General features: G+C 38.6%; 1 protein-coding gene and 2 long non-coding RNA genes across 10 annotated transcripts in view; 1 reads left to right on the top strand and 2 right to left on the bottom strand.

Annotated features, from left to right (window-relative positions):
* LOC130914018 (uncharacterized) lies at nucleotides 1-1,737 on the bottom strand. The gene is made up of 3 exons (XR_009062836.1): nucleotides 848-1,737; nucleotides 634-779; nucleotides 1-293 (listed from the first exon to the last, which is right to left on the bottom strand). It is a non-coding gene; the product is annotated as an uncharacterized LOC130914018 (long non-coding RNA).
* Nucleotides 1,738-3,337: 1,600 nt separating this feature from the next.
* LOC130914023 (uncharacterized) lies at nucleotides 3,338-11,579 on the bottom strand. Its single transcript, XR_009062837.1, has 3 exons — nucleotides 10,923-11,579; nucleotides 9,619-10,607; nucleotides 3,338-4,568 (listed from the first exon to the last, which is right to left on the bottom strand). It is a non-coding gene; the product is annotated as an uncharacterized LOC130914023 (long non-coding RNA).
* The window catches only part of trpm5 (transient receptor potential cation channel, subfamily M, member 5), a 41,104-nt gene continuing 32,259 nt past the window's right edge, over nucleotides 7,836-16,680 (top strand). For 2 of the 8 annotated variants that reach the window (XM_057833022.1, XM_057832966.1), the window contains exons 1-2: nucleotides 7,836-8,620; nucleotides 14,421-14,508. The gene's annotated coding sequence lies outside the window, so the exon portion shown is untranslated. Of the gene's footprint in view, nucleotides 8,621-8,805; nucleotides 9,785-11,590; nucleotides 11,943-12,042; nucleotides 12,275-14,420; nucleotides 14,509-16,680 lie in introns of those variants that run through there. The other 6 variants (XM_057832997.1, XM_057832990.1, XM_057832973.1 and 3 more) reach the window with 6 other exon arrangements.

The following is a 16,680-nucleotide window of genomic DNA, read 5'->3' as shown; positions in this document are numbered from 1 at the left end:
CATTAACAACAATGCAATACAGAACAATAGAACAATATAAGAAAATAAAATTTGGGCCCAAAAATAATAAACAAAATTGTCTTTCACTCTAGTGATCACTTTTTTTCCTTAATCCTGTGTAAGGTATTTCTTTCTCCAAAGTTTGTATGGAATCCTGTCAGTTGGTATTGTCCTACCACACTGAAGCGTTGTCCCTGAAGGATGAAGTTTCTTGGTCTTTTCACGCTGGGAAGCTCGCCATCAAATTTCCGGAACCTTCTTATCTTTAGTCCAGTCTCACAAAAAGACCTGACCTGTTGTAGTTTTTTACAAACAGGTATTTTACTCGTCTCATTTTGAGAGATAAATCATATCTAAATAAAGTTACTGTACATTTACATTGTACATGAATTTGTAACAATCACACACATTATTTTTAACTACTGTACATTTACATTGTACATGAATTTGTAACAATCACACACAATATTATTTTTAACATTGTCATTTCACTTAACACTGAACTTTCAATTTCACTTTCAGATGCATCTTTTCAATTTTTTATCCAACAAAACAAAATTATTATTTTCACTAATAAAAGTAACTTTTATCATTCTTTACTTAATGATTAGGAAAACCATTGTTAGCACTAACCGTTAGCTCGTCTGCATCGTTAGCATTAGCCGTTAGCTCGTCTGCTCCGAGTAGAACGCTTGCTTACCGAGACAGTTTAAGCTCAATAGACGCGTTTTCCACGCTCCTGATCACTTCTCAAGTGTTCTGCCGATGTCCCTGTTGAGCTAGGATATAAATATTCTGGGTTTTAGTCATATTTTAAACTGTTTTATCAAATCGTTTTTCTTCCTACCTCGTCACTCTGTTTAGCATGGTCTTCTCTCTCCAGCTGCTTGTGGCTATAGACCCTACCCACCGACGTCACAAAACCACGTGCTCGCTGTATGGTTCCGCCCACTTGTCCGTCATTTTCTCTCTGTATTAGCATTGGTTTCAATTGATCGAGGAATTTAAAATGCATTTCATGGAAGACCCGGTGCTTTCTGATGCCGTAAACTCACTGGATGTGTTGCATAAAAGGCGTTATGTGGAAAAGCTTCGTTCTATACAGTCCCCAGATCCATATTTGATGCCCAAATCGATGTTTTTCGACCCACTGTCTTCGCCCTGTCTGCCTGACATCTGCTACGCTGATATTTACAATTATCTTGTCCACACAAAATCAGCCTATTCTCACGAAAATTTGAAAAACTTCAAGAGCTTGGAGGCTTATAAATACTTCGTTGCTGGTTGGGTGAAACAGGTCCTCGTCCATGAAAATTTGGCAGGAATCTATCTTGTGCTTGGAAAGGTGAGTTACGAAATTTTCAATTCAAAATCTTTTGTTATTGCTAACATCCACTGTCAAGTCTAATGTATTTCATGTCGTTTGTCAATGGAGTTAAGGCTTTTAATGTTTATATGGTTTAGCGATAGCACTCTCACTACATACATACGTGTATGTTGTCCGCGATTAGCCTAGCAATGATCTTAATTGTGGTTATTTGTCAGCCCAAAACCCTCTAAGTATATCTTAAATGCATCTTACTGGATATAAAATGACTACTACATAGTCTGTGGTGATTTTTTGGTGCCCAGTTTTCACGTCGAATTGCAGCCGTCCATTTCACTCTCCTCTTTGGATCCCTCGGAATACGGTAAAACTTCAAGTCTCTCCTTCCATCTTCTCTTAGTGCAACCAACAGCCACACACGCCTTCACCATTTTGATTATTAATGTTAAGGAGCAGAAAAACACGCCGTAAATAGGAGGAATGTACGTAGCCGTAACAGGTTAACACTATGTTTTGACGGACAATAGGGAATGGGACGTACTACGTCATTGTTTGGACGCGCCTCCATGCTGGCAATATGATTCACTTCCGGGCCGGCAGACTCAATGCGGATTGTAACGTGTGGTCGTGCTCAGTGTTGTTAATTTTACTTTTAAAAAGTAATTAATTACAGTTACAAATTACTTCTCCCAAAAAGTAATTGCGTTAGTAACTCAGTTACCTGAATGTAAGAGTAATTAGTTACTTGGCAAAGTAACTAGTGATATTTTTTTTTCTCAAAAAAAAAAAAAAACACACAGGTCACACAATGTGAAGCTTAAAGTGTTTGGGGGACAATTGGCCCTAGCCCAATTCTTTACCCTCCACTTAACTAGACGCAAGGGTATTGCGATAACTAGCTAGTAACCTTTGCTATGTGTGGAAGTCATTTAAAGTTGTGAATCAATCGTTAAAGTTGTTAAAATTTCTCCCGTTATTGCATTAGTTGCCTTCTGTCTACTTTAAACATGTGTAAGTTTTAAAACTGTTTCATCATTTAAAGATAGATTTAAGTTAAGATTTTGCCGATTTAGGAGCATTTTAGATTTTAAAAAATTACTTAGGTTCGCTAGGAAGGATCTCTACATCAGAGCCTTCCTGAGAGGTCTACTGCTTTAAGATGGCGGCTGTTTACAAACGCACGTAGTCCTTAAAACATGTTGGCAGTGCAGTCTGTCATTTGCATCTAGTTTTATAATATGATATCTACCGTGTCATGTGGGCGTAGTTTGTCGGCTATGGCTGCAGTCAGGTATTATTGGAGCAATGGAGCCACCTAGCATCGCGGTTGGAACGGCGTCTTCCCCACTCCTGCTCTGCTCTCGTCCCCGTGAGTCCGTTTCTCTCAGACTTTTTTTTATTCAACCAACTTAGTAACGCATAGTAACGCACGCCTTTCCCGCCTCAGTAACGGTAACGGCGTTGCCAAGATGAGAAAAGTAATTAATTAGATTACTCATTACTGAAAAAAATAACGCCGTTAGTAACGCCGTTATATTGTAACGCCGTTATTAACAACACTGGTCGTGCTAAGCTAACTCATTCGATGTTTTAGAAAGAAATTATGGGTGTGTATTGTTGTGTTACCGGGTGCAACAGCTTCTCCTGCGACTAAAAAAAGGGCGAGGAAAACTGGACTCACTTTTCACCGTTTTCCTGCATGGAGGACCAAATATCAGATCACGAAGGCACGACGGATGGCTGGGGTGCAGCGGTTCGTTGGAAAAGCATTTCTCTTGATCATATTTCTGCTGGAATGAGAGTGTATTCCCCTCATCTCTACTCTTGTAAGTTGAACGATTTATCCGTTTTGGTTTCAATACGTTTTTTTTTACTGTTGTGTAAATCTGCCTCGGTAGCAATGCTAACCTTCTCCTCCTCCTCACCTACCTGTTGTGTTACTAGGAAAACCTGCATATGAAATGCTGACAACACATCCCGATTGGTCACCATATCTCTTCTTGGGTTATTCTGAGGTCAAGCGCACCACATCGGAGCGTTATGAGAGGTTGGAAAGGCGAAGAGTGCACGCTGAAACTTCAGTTTGCTCTGCTCTTACAAACACGATCCCAAGTGTTGTTGTGAAAAGTCAATAAAATATGAATACCAAAACATGACTTGAACAACTTCTTGACAAACTATAACTGCTTGTTGTTTACTTCAGGTCTTCATAATAAACAGGTGTAATAATTACAAAGTCAGGTGACTCAATTTTGTTATTCTATTTGGAATATGCATTGACAATTTTTGGACAGTGTTGTAGACAAGAACTGGGACTGATAAGTTGCAATAGATTTATTTCAAGTAATGCAATTTCTCCAATACGATATTTGAATTGACAGTTTAAAATCTTTAAATTAGTGCAAACAAGGCCCACCCTCTGACGGTGGCAGCAAATGTTATATAATTATAAGTAATACACAAATACAAGATCACAATAAACGTGTCTTTGTCAAAGCAGTTTAAAACACTATTTACTGGCCTTGGGTAAATTGCCAGACAGGATAAATATGTGCTTTAAAGTTCTTGCATTTCCATTTTAAGTATTGCAAGTACTAGTCTCCAACACAGTATTTGAACTGACAGTTTAAAATCCTTTTAGTACAAAATGGCCCACACTCTGGCAGGGGGCAGCAAATATTATAATACATAATACATTATAAAAAGCTATATACTATATAAATACAAGATCACAACAAAACCTGTATTTTTCAAAGCAGTTAAAAAACATCCAGTGGCCTTAGGTAAATAAAGGTGTATAAATATGTACTTTACAGTTCTTGCATTTCTATTTTAGGTATTGCAACTTTTCCAACACTATTTGAATTGACAGTCTAAAGTCTACATAAGTGCAAATAAGAATATTATAATTTAAAAATAATAATAGAATATATAAATTCAACATTACAATGAAACGTGTCTTTGTCAAAGTGGTTTAAAAAAAAAAAAAAAAAAAAAACGTCACTGGCCATAGTTAAATAGCCATGCAGAATAAATATGTGCATTAAAGTTCTTGCATTTTCACAAGTTAAAAGCCCGCAGTTCATCGACGAGAAGGGCAGACCCAGATGGCGTCTGCTGCAGGGGCTTGTTTGAGTCCGACACAGGACAAATGGAACCACTCCATTGAACAAATTTTCTTTGTCAAATGATCCAAGAAGAGAGATGGTGACCAATCGGGATGTGTTGTCAGCAGGTTTACCTAGGAACACAACAGGTAGGTGAGTCGTAGTAGGCGAGCATTGCTACCGAGGCAGATTTACACAACGGTGAAAAAAAACAAAAACGTATTGAAACCAAAAGTGGATAAAGCGTTCAACTTACAAGAGTAGAGATGACAGAAACACATTCTCATTCCAGCAGAAATATGATCATAAATGCTTTTCCGACGAACCGCTGCAATCCAGCCATCGGTCGTACCTTCGTGATCTGATATTTGGTCCTCCATGCAGGAAAACGGTGAAAAGTGAGTCCATTTTTCCTAACCCCTTTTTTTGTCGTAGGAGACGCTGTTGCACCCGGTAACGCAACAATAAGCACCCATATTTTCTTTCTAAAACACCGAAAGAGTTAGCTTAGCACTACCACACGTTACAATCCGCATTGACCCTGCCGGCCCGGAAGTGAATCATATTGCCAGCATGGAGGCGCGTCCAAACAATGACGTAGTACGTCCCATTCCCTATTGGGCGGTACCATTCAGGAGAGCGGAGTTGTGACGTCACGTGGGTAGGGTCTATTGTGAGGCTTCTGTCGATCTCAGCCATCAAGCTCAGCTGGGGGAGGGGCTTACTTTTATTAAGTGCTTCTTTATTTTCAATTTAATTTGTTTTCAAGTTGCAGTTTTATTTTATAATGTTGAAAGAGAAGGATTGTTTATTTTAATGCTATTTTATTTTTATTTTTTTTCTAAATTTAATTAACCCTTTATTTGTTTTTTTTTTTCTAAATTTAATTAACCCTTTATTTGTAGCTGGGTTACATCTACTTTCAACTTTAGCTTAGCAGACATGGTTGATGTTATGCACACTGTGAGCATGACATCTTTGATCCACTACTGATAGGAGACTTCACATTTCTTTCAAATGTAACTGCTTCATGCATCAAAAGGGATGTAGGAGAAAAGTGTTGTAATGTATTATTGTGTTAACTGTATCAGTTTTGTCAGTTTATCTTTTTTTGTTTAATGTAATGTATTGTGTTCTATAAAGTGTTTCGGTACACCTGCGGTAGTTTTGAAAGCACTATTTACAGTACACCACCCTGCTGGGGCTTATTTCAGGAGGAGAAATAAGTACCAAGACGAAGTCCAAAGGCCTGTCAGCTGCAGGGCTGACAATAACTAACTGGACACTCAACACAAATAAAAACAAAGAGCTTCTAATAGACTTTAGGAAAAGTAGAACCAAACCCTCATCCTCTTCCATCAATGGGAACAGTTTAGAGAGGGAAAACAACTACACATTTCTGCGAACAGTCATCTCTGGCCGGCTGACATAGACTGATATTGCCAGAGCTGCTGTAAAGAAGGAACAGCAATGACTAAATTTCCTGATGATTCCAAATGGAAATATCTGTGAGAATCTGTTTGCTGTTTTTACCACCTCACCATTGAGAGAATCCTGATGTACCGTACTGCAATAATGTTTGGTTTGCTGGGAGCTCAGTAGCTGATAAGAAAACCTTGCAGAAGGTCATTAAATGCACCACAGAATATATTGCAATCGGTTATCCATTGCAATCTTTTGAAGAAATTGCAAATTTTATTGGACTATTTTAACAGTCCACTGTTTCAACTCTTGCCCTCACGAAAGCGCTACAGGTGCCTCAAAACAAAAATGCACAGATTGAGGTTCTGAAAAAAAAGCTTTCTATATAAATGGTGTTATACTTGTATAGCGCCTTTCCACCTTTCAAGGCCCTCAAAGCGCTTTAGACGAGTTCATCAGGGCGGAGAATTGAACCCACAGCCTCTGGGTTGGGGGACAACTACTCTACCACTGAGCCACACCACCCCATGTAACTCCAACCACAACAAAAAAAAAATCTGGGTCATTAATTATAATCACTGCATTGTATTTTGTCTTCGTTCATTATCTTTTAACATTTTTAACTTATTATTATTATCACTTACAAGGACAGTGCATGTTAACATTACAGCTCACTGTAAAATATGCCAGATTCAGCCAAAAGGTTAGTTTTCATCTGTTGTCCTAGGCCAGATGTACGTACAGTTGGGCAAATAAGTATTAAGTCAACCACCAATTGTGCAGGTTCTCCTACTTGAAAAGATTAGAGAGGCCTGTAATTGTCAACATGGGTAAACCTCAACCATGAGAGAAGGAATGTGGGGAAGAAGAAAAAAAGAAAATCATATTGTTTGATTTTTAAAGAATTTATTTCCAAATTAGAGTGGAAAAAAGGTATTTGGTCACCTACAAACAAGCAAGATTTCTGGCTGTCAAAGAGGTCTAACTTCTTCTAACGAGGTCTAACGAGGCTCCACTAGTTACCTGTATTAATTGCACCTGTTTTAACTCATTATCGGTAGAAAAGACACCTGTCCACAACATCAGTCTGTCACACCCCAAACTCCACTATGGCCCTATGGCCAATACCAAAGAGCGGTCGAAGGACACCAGAGACCAAATTGTAGACCTGCACCAGGCTGGGAAGACTGAATCTGCAATAGGTAAAATGCTTGGTGTAAAGAAATCAACTGTGGGAGCAATTAAAATTATCAGAAAATGGAAGACATACAAGACCACTGATAATCTCCCTTGACCTGGGGCTCCATGCAGATCTCACGCCGTGGTGTCAAAATGATAACAAGAACATTGAGCAAAAATCCCAGAGCCACACGGGGGGGACCTAGTGAATGACCTGCAGACAGCTGGGACCACAGTAACAAAAGCTACTATCAGTAACACAATGCGCCGCCAGGGACTCCAATCCTGCACTGCCAGACATGTCCTCCTGCTGAAGCCAGTACACGTCCAGGCCCATCTGCGGTTCGCTAGAGGGCATTTGGATGATCCAGAAGAGGACTGGGAGAATGTGTTATGGTCAGATGAAACCAAAATAGAACTTTTGGTAGGAACACAGGTTCTCGTGTTTGGAGGAGAAAGAATACTGAATTGCATCTGAAAAACACCATACCTACTGTGAAGCATGGAGGTGGAAACAACATGCTTTGGGGCTGTTTTTCTGCAAAGGGACCAGGACGACTGATCTTTGTAAAGGAAAGAATGAATGGGGCCATGTATCGAGAGATTTTGAGTGAAAATCTCCTTCCATCAGCAAGGACATTGAAGATGAGACATGGCTGGGTCTTTCAGCATGACAATGATCTCAAACAAACAGCCAGGGCAACAAAGGAGTGGCTTCGTAAGAAGCATTTAAAGGTTCTGGAGTGGCCGAGCCAGTCTCCAGATCTCAACCCCATAGAAAATCTGTGGAGGGAGTTGAAAGTCCGTGTTGCCCAACGACAGCCCCAAAACATCACTGCTCTAGAGGAGATATGCATGGAGGAATGGGCCAAAATACCAGCAGCAGTGTGTGAAAAGCTTGTGAAGAGTTACAGAAAACGTTTGGCCTCCGTTATTGCCAACAAAGGGTACATAACCAAGTATTGAGATGAACTTTCGGTATTGACCAAATACTTATTTTCCACCATGATTTTGTAACGTGTACACACAGGTCCGTTGTGGAGCGTGGAAACCTCCCTGCCGATCCTTTCATGTAAAGATGCTAACGGCTAAGCCGTGGCACGCGGGTTCGCGTCCCGGCCTGGTAAAAGGTGGGAGCGGAACGCGGGGCGGCGCTGACACACCGGTTACAATTACTGGTGTCAACAATAATCGATGCGGCGATGCATCCCGTTGGGGGCCATGGACGATGCGATTCGATGCGGGCAACAAGCCGAATCGATTCAGCACATATTAAAATATATAAGTCCGTTCAAAAATCTTCCGGTGATGCAATGGATTTGGTTTCCCCATTTGTATTATTATTCTCATGTTTACCTGTAGAGGGAGCTACTGTACAAGCAATGCAGGGGGGACGAGGAACCCAAATCTGCTTCCTCATGGGAGTAACATCACAGACATGCGCAATTGCGCAGTGGCACTCAGGAAAGCAGAGAGATAAGACGTAACAACAATGGCTGAAGCGGAGAAAGAGGGAGCGCGAAAGATTATTGACACACCAAAGACATTGAAAGCAGGCATATGGAGACATTTTGGCTTCTATGAGGTTGGTGGGAAACTTGACCAAACTTATGCGGTGTGTAAAAAATGACAGGCTGCAACTGTGTGTAAAAAAAAAAAAAAAAAAAAAAAAAAAAAAAAAAAAAAAGAAAGCCCTGGTCTCATTCAAAGCACTAATTAAATGCTGTGATGTTTTTTTTTTAAATTTTTATATACTGGACTGTCTCAGGAAATTAGAATACACAATATTCTAATTTTTTGAGACAGTCCTGTGTATATATACAGGACTGTCTCAGGAAATTAGAATACACAATATTCTAATTTCCTGACTGTCTCAGGAGACAGTCCAGTATATTACTATTTTCATTTGACTGCAACCAGGAATGACACAAGAGCCTATAAAAAGGTGTTTAATGTCTGACCGCTTGTGTTGCCTCATGATTCACGAAAAATATGCTTTGCTTTAGCATTTTAATGCATCCCAGGCTTTAATGCATCGTGATGCATTGCCGAATCGAACCGAATCGAATCGTGGCCCTCTGAATCGAATCGAATCGAATCGAATCGTGGCCCTCCGAATCGTAATCGAATCGAATCGTGAGGGCAGTGCCGATGCACACCTCTAGTTACAATGGTGCCGAAACCCGGGATCGGCAGCGAAGGTTTCAGGGGGTGAGTGTAACAGGTACACACAGATTCGTTGTTTAAAGGGCAACTGAGGAGCTTTTCAGATTTCGCTCTTAAGTGTTTTACTCAGTTGAATTGTATTAAATGCATCATTCGCTCTCTCAAAAAGGCACATTAAAAAAATAATAATAATTGACCACGTAGTTTTTGAGTTATGGCCATAGCAACACCATAGCAACGAGGGACACGCCGTCCTGCCGACCGCTACCTCATGACGTAACTTCCAGGAGGCCTCGCCACCAATCTGAACACGGAAATATAGCACCACGCTCTCCTCGCCATATATTGCAAACATTTTCTGGGTTTTACTCGCGGAATTTGTCATGCCATCTCGATGTGTAGCGATGAATTACTCACAGGAAGACTCGAGACTCTAGGAGTGGTCCAAAAAAACTTCTCCTGCAAAGGTTTGGACTGTTTTTGTTAGCATGCATACAGGTCCCCAATCGGCTCATTGTTTTCATCATTTCAGCCACGACAGCTTTGAAAACCTACAACAATGCAACCTTGGTTTTACAAAGACGTAAGTAGAACATTAACCCTTTAAGGTCTGGGCCTATTTTGTCTGATTTTGCATGCCTTTGAAGTTGCCTTTATATTTCAAAGACAGAATTGTTTACGATGGCCTGGTTTGGTCCCTTTTTTTGTGACACCTTGAACTTCATGTCCAAACTGTTGTTTCCTTCACTGACCAATTATAAATCATAATTTTGGGCCCAAAAAGACCAAAAATTCCAAAATCGTTTTGTCAAAATTTTTAATATTGATGTCCAATTGACAACCAAACATGCGTAACGAACCGTTTTGAAACTTTGTAATATTTATTCAACATGTTAGGATGAACATTCAACCAAAAAAAATTAGAATAAATAGTCTTTTATTTGACAATTCAACATAAACAACAGGTATAGCCATAGGCGTTTTTTGCATTTATACATGCTCTAGTCAAAACAGGTTATATACAGCAGACCAAACAGTGAAGAACAGTGAAAAAATATACCATCTAACACAAAAAGTGTTTAGAGGCCATCTCTTTATGAGTTTAGGTATTGCGGCCCATCACCTGATGAAAACTATGTACACACAATCAAGCTTCTTGAACACACATTTATATACACAAATTGAGAAGACTGATTGTGGGAAAAAAAATATATATATAACATTGGGGAAAAAAGTATTTTCAAAAATATTTACAATAAACAAGTTAAATTTTTTTCAGGCATGCCACTCCGAAAAGCAGTTTCGTCCTGGAATTAGACACAGGGCTACATCACAGCCCACACTTCCATGGGGTGTCGGTCCTCTTTCCACCCTTCCATTTTCATTTCACTTTACTTTCATTGTCACTATAAATGTACATGAAACAAAAGTCAGTATTTATGAAAATAATAAAGTATAAAATAAAAATATATACAGCAATAAATAATAATGGAAATCTATATGTATGACAATAGAAAGAATACCGTAGCTGAATATGTGCTACATCCCTAATCTTCATATAGAAAGAAGACCACAAATTATACTTTGATCTGATATGCACATTTTATTATTACATACACAAACACGCACTTATATTGCATCAAAATTAACTTTGTCTTGCAATATCAAAAGAAACTTTTACAGCATTAAAAAAAAAAAAAAAAAAAAGTGAGTTGGCTTACCTCTGCTCGTCGATGGCGTCACCCACGTGTTCAAATCCGTCACTATCTTCACTCGAGGACTCTTCCGAAGAAGACGATGATGACGAATTTGGACCACCCTCTTCCTCAAGTTGATCAAAAAGCACAATTGCTTGCGCTAAATTTAGTTTTCCGTTCATCCTCAAAGTCACACAAAGTCGCTCGCCCGCTTGCTTGATTCAAACGGCCGTCGCTCGCCCCCTCGCTGCGTCAGAACACTCCTGCCTCTCGTTCGGTGGAACCTCGCACGGCAGTTATATTTATAAAAAAAAAAAAAACGCATTTTGTGCTTCCACTGTGACTTCGAAAGGGTTCGTTTGATTTGTGTTTTTTTCATGGAGCTTCCGTTTTGAAAAAGGACAAGAAATGATGGAAATATAGACATAAACAAATGATCCATGCAGCGTTTTAATGTTTTTTTGAGAGGACAATAAAACTATAAAACTTAAATGACAATATCTCACGTTTTAGTTGGTCGATTGACTTCAAATAACAACGAGAGTAAACCGCAACTTCCGCACTTTAAAACGAGACCAACCAACGGCATGTGGGTGACGTAATTAAAACGCGAGGGTGCTTCAAAGACGACGTGCGCTGAGGACGCGCCGGCGCGTCCTTCGACTCTCAAGGGTTAATGGCTTTTTTTGATAAACGAGGGGGACTCCTACTGCCTGTTTGTTGAAGTGCGACATTTTTTTTGTTGTTGCTGTTGGCCTGTCATAAGTAGATAGGTTGGCTGACATGTCGTCTACTCATGTGATTTTATTACTATATCAATAGGTATTATGTAAATTCAAATGTCCCCAGCACGAAATAGGTCCTTGGCTCGTTGTTTTTTGGCCTGTCACAGGGTAGATATAAAGCCTATAACAACAAAACAATCCACCTGTCAGGCCCTAATGTATCAAATACATCTCAATAAAACAATAACTTGTTATACTTCAACATCAAGGTCTGCCTATTTGAAGAGGGAACAATAGCATCAAAAAGATGCTGACTGGGGTATTATTATTTGATCACCAAGAAATTATTATTAAATTAAAATTAGGATTCATCCAATATTTTCATGCTGCTGTGATTTTTTTTTTTTTTTTTACTCCAGGAAGCCAAACATAAAAAATTAAGTGGCGGAAACCCTCAACACGATGAAAAAAAGCATTGCAAGTCAGTCGCCACCCAGTTTCCCAAAATCAAGAGGGAGTGGGTCGAGTCATATGATAACCCAAGTGATGCGGCGTCCAGCGATGACGACTGAAGAGATCCTATGAGGCCTGCCAGATGCTAAATTTCTTCCGTCTGCGACATCAGATGACGACGACTTAGGAGAAATAAATGTAACAAATTTTGATCACATGAAATCATAAACTAGTCATATATACAGTACATATTTTTTTTAAAAGAAAAATCTAGTTACCTTCATATATAATACATATTTATCATATAAATACATATTTCCCACTGCCATTATCATTTTTCAATGTTGCGCTAGTCCGTTGCTATCCTAACTTTGTTTTGCTTACTAAATTTATGTTCTTTGATGTGTGCCATTGTGTGCTTGGTATAACTTAGCTCATATGTTTTGTCACAATCTGACAGCGAAAGGTGATGCTGATTCAACATAAATCTGGCATCATTTATTATTGTGGCCTATTGAATATTTTTTTCAGAATCTAATATAATTACAATATATTATATACCAATAGAATACATTAAACAGTCAACAAAATGTGTCAATGTTGTTTACAATTTATGGTTTTATTATTTTTTTTATGTAATTCATGCCCCTGTCAGTGCTTCAGCCTCCTCAAGTTTGGCTCTCGCGTCTGGGATCTCCTGACGACACAGTCTCAGGTCTTGTGCAGATACCAACAGGTTGTCTTCCAGAATGTTCCTGTATTTGGCTGCATCCATCTTCCCGTCAATTTTAACCATCTTCCCTGGCCCTGCTGAAGAAAAGCAGGCCCAAACCATGATGCTGCCACCACCATGTTTGACAGTGGGGATGGTGTGTTCAGGGTGATGAGCTGTGTTGCTTTTACGCCAAACATATCGTTTTGCATTGTGGCCAAAAAGTTCAATTTTGGTTTCATCTGACCAGAGCACCTTCTTCCACATGTTTGGTGTGTCTCCCAGGTGGCCTGTGGCAAACTTTAAACGAGACTTTTTATGGATATCTTTGAGAAATGGCTTTCTTCTTGCCACTCTTCCATAAAGGCCAGATTTGTGCAGTGTACGACTGATTGTTGTCCTATGGACAGACTCTCCCACCTCAGCTGTAGATCTCTGCAGTTCATCCAGAGTGATCATGGGCCTCTTGGCTGCATCTCTGATCAGTTTTCTCCTTGTTTGAGAAGAAGGACGGCCGGGTCTTGGTAGATTTGCAGTGGTCTGATGCTCCTTCCATTTCAATATGATGGCTTGCACAGTGCTCCTTGAGATGTTTAAAGCTTGGGAAATCTTTTTGTATCCAAATCCGGCTTTAAACTTCTCCACAACAGTATCTCGGACCTGCCTGGTGTGTTCCTTGGTTTTCATAATGCTCTCTGCACTTTAAACAGAACCATGAGACTATCACAGAGCAGGTGCATTTATACGGAGACTTGATTACACACAGGTGGATTCTATTTATCATCATCGGTCATTTAGGACAACATTGGATCATTCAGAGATCCTCACTGAACTTCTGGAGTGAGTTTGCTGCACTGAAAGTAAAGGGGCCGAATAATATTGCACGCCCCACTTTTCAGTTTTTTATTTGTTAAAAAAGTTTAAATTATCCAATAAATGTTGTTCCACTTCACGATTGTGTCCCACTCGTTGTTGATTCTTGACAAAAAAATTAAATTTCATATCTTTATGTTTGAAGCCTGAAATGTGGCGAAAGGTTGCAAGATTCAAGGGGGCCGAATACTTTTGCAAGGCACTGTATGTCACTTGATGTTGGAACTAATACTGTAGAGTGAATAGAAAGGGTGAGAGAAGGCAGCCTTGTTGAGTATCCCTTTGAAGACAAAAACTTTGTCAAATAACCCAGTTTCTGTTGACTGTGGCTTTAGAGTAGTTGTAAAATGTTGTTATCCAGCAGATATGTTTCTCCAAAGCCTAATTTTCTAAGTAGTTGGAAGAGAAAAATCCAGTTGACTTTATTAAATGCTTTTTCTACGTCCAAAGAGAGGATCTTTGTTATTCTGTACCCTATTAATGAGGTTTAGCAGTTGTCCTATATTATTGGTAGAGTTACATACATCCTTTGATAAAGCCAGTCTGGTCATTGTGAATTATAGTGGGAAGAATTTGTTGTAGTCTAGCAGCTAAAGCCTTTGCAATAATTTTAATGTATGTATTCATTAAGGATATTGGGCTGTATAGTTTGCTGGTTGGGTTAGGTCTTTCCCCGCTTTTGCCAGTAGTTTGATTACCTCGGTGTTCATATTGTCTCTAATTTCACCCTTTGCATTAATTTCTTGTATCATTCTACAGAAAAGTGGTGCCAGCATATTACAAAAGTGTTTGAGGTATGATGCCGAAAATGCGCCTGGTCTCTACCTGTGGGCATATCCTTTCAGAGGTAGGTAGTAACGTGTTACATGTACTCCGTTACATTCACTTGAGTAACTTTTGGAGAAAAATGTACTTCTAAAAGTAGTTTTACTTAGCCATACTTTTACTTAGTAGTTTTATGTAGAAAACCAATATTCTTACTCCTCTAGGCTACACAAGAATTGGTACATTTTCTTCTTTATTTTTCATATTAGATATATTTTTTTTCCCATCGATACTAAGACTTGCGCTACCAATTTCACCAATGAGACATCGCAGCAATAATCACATGACTCCATAATACCAATCAGATGCAAGTTTGCCTTTATACAGTATGATCACGCCAGCCTGTTTCAATCACATGGCGTCCTTAAAGCCCTGTAAAGAATTAAGTTTTTGACATAGAGCCCTGCCCTCAACATGACTCGAAAGCGCGGATTTTAACCTCTCTCCCAGTCTTTATATGGCACCGATTGACCACGGAAAACCGCAGTTGTTATTCTTTTAATTTTATAATAATAACTATGAAAGATCTATTCAATATTCAAACTAGGAACTGTTTTCTCCACTAGAGGGCACTCATGCTCTTTGGACGAATAACGCTTCATTCCTGTCATTTTTTTCTCTCGCCAGAATTCAAAGATTTTTTTTCCCCCTTTGGCTTAATGTGGTTATGCAATGGGTTATTGTACAGTATCATTGTAACAACACTTCATATAGATAACTTTGTGCTGAGAAAAGAAAAAAAATCAAACAAATTTGTAAGCAGTTACTCACGATGTTACTCATTACTTGAGTATTCTTTTCACCAAATACTTTTTTTTACTTGTACTTGAGTACATTTTTGGGATGACTACTTTAACTTGACTGATATTATTTTCGAAGTAACGCTTCGCTTACTTGAGTACAATTTTTGGCTACTCTACCAACCTCTGTATCCTGTAGTTAAAGGCATTCCATAGTTCAGTGAGGGTTAGTGGGTTATCTAACAATTGTTTACTATCTAAAGATATTTGTGGGATGTTAACATTACTAACAAATAAGTCAATGTCTTCTTCATTATGTTTCCTCATCGAGTATAATTTTTTGTAGTAGCTGTAAAAAGTTTTTTTTTTTTTAATTTTCTCTGGTGATTGTGTTACGATGCCGGCTGAATCTTGTATTGTTGTAATTAATGATTTTTTTTTTTTTTTTTTCCAAGGGTTCTGTTCAAGTTGGTTTGCTAAAAACTTCCTAGATTTATTATTATGATCAAAATTGATATATCGTAGCCGTAGAAAAAACTGAGGGTTTTTTTTGGGGGGGGGGGGGGATGCTATCAAGCCATTCTTTGGTGTTGAAGAGTTCTTTTTTAGGAAGAGTCTGTCGGATTTTTGCCATATTCCTCCCTGATTTGCTTGATTTTTATTTCCAATTCATTTTCCAAAGATCACACACTTAATTTTTGGAGTGCGAGGGTCACTATATAGAAAATACTTTATGAGTAGGATCATCTTTACAGAAGTTGTTATATCAAACTAAAGTATTCCTCAGTCAACCAAACTCTGAAAATTGGATTATTTTTTATGGATATCATAGTTTATTAAATTTAAACAAAAATTCAGCAGGCATTTACAAACTGACTTCCGCATATCAATAGGCAACACCTTCCTTTACTTAACAGCAAGCATAAACTGTTTAAAGCAAATATCGAGAAATAATTTGATTTTTTTTGTTTTTCTCTCACAACACAGTATGAAAAATTAAAGGAAATAAGTGGGAAATAAATTAAAGGTGACAAACAATAACTTAGGACTAGAAAAAAAACTGCATAAGATAAACTCGAGAAATAACCAACAATTTGGAACACGTTGCAAACAGAAACATGGTGGAACTGAACACCATATAAACATAAAGAAATTAAATTAAAAGTGGACATAAATAAAACAAATTCTGACAAATAGAAGATTAGCAGGAAAATAGATTAAATAACATTGAACCAGCAATTGCTTCACCATTTAGTCAGTAGAAACTGTCCTTGACATTTCATCAAAAGTGTATGCTGATAATCTCATTGATTTGCACAAAACTACTTCAGTGGAACTTCAGAATAAGTTTGGATGTTAGCCTTCGGCCATCTGCTTCTGCTTGACAAAAAGGTCAGCAAGGACATACACGTTAGGGTAATTATTTCATGGCCATCATGCTTTTATGTTGATCA

The sequence above is a fragment of the Corythoichthys intestinalis genome, chromosome 1 (genome assembly GCF_030265065.1).
Source record: "Corythoichthys intestinalis isolate RoL2023-P3 chromosome 1, ASM3026506v1, whole genome shotgun sequence".
Lineage (NCBI taxonomy): Eukaryota > Metazoa > Chordata > Actinopteri > Syngnathiformes > Syngnathidae > Corythoichthys > Corythoichthys intestinalis.
Note: the sequence above shows the minus strand (reverse complement) of the source record. Positions and strands in the feature narration are given on the sequence as shown.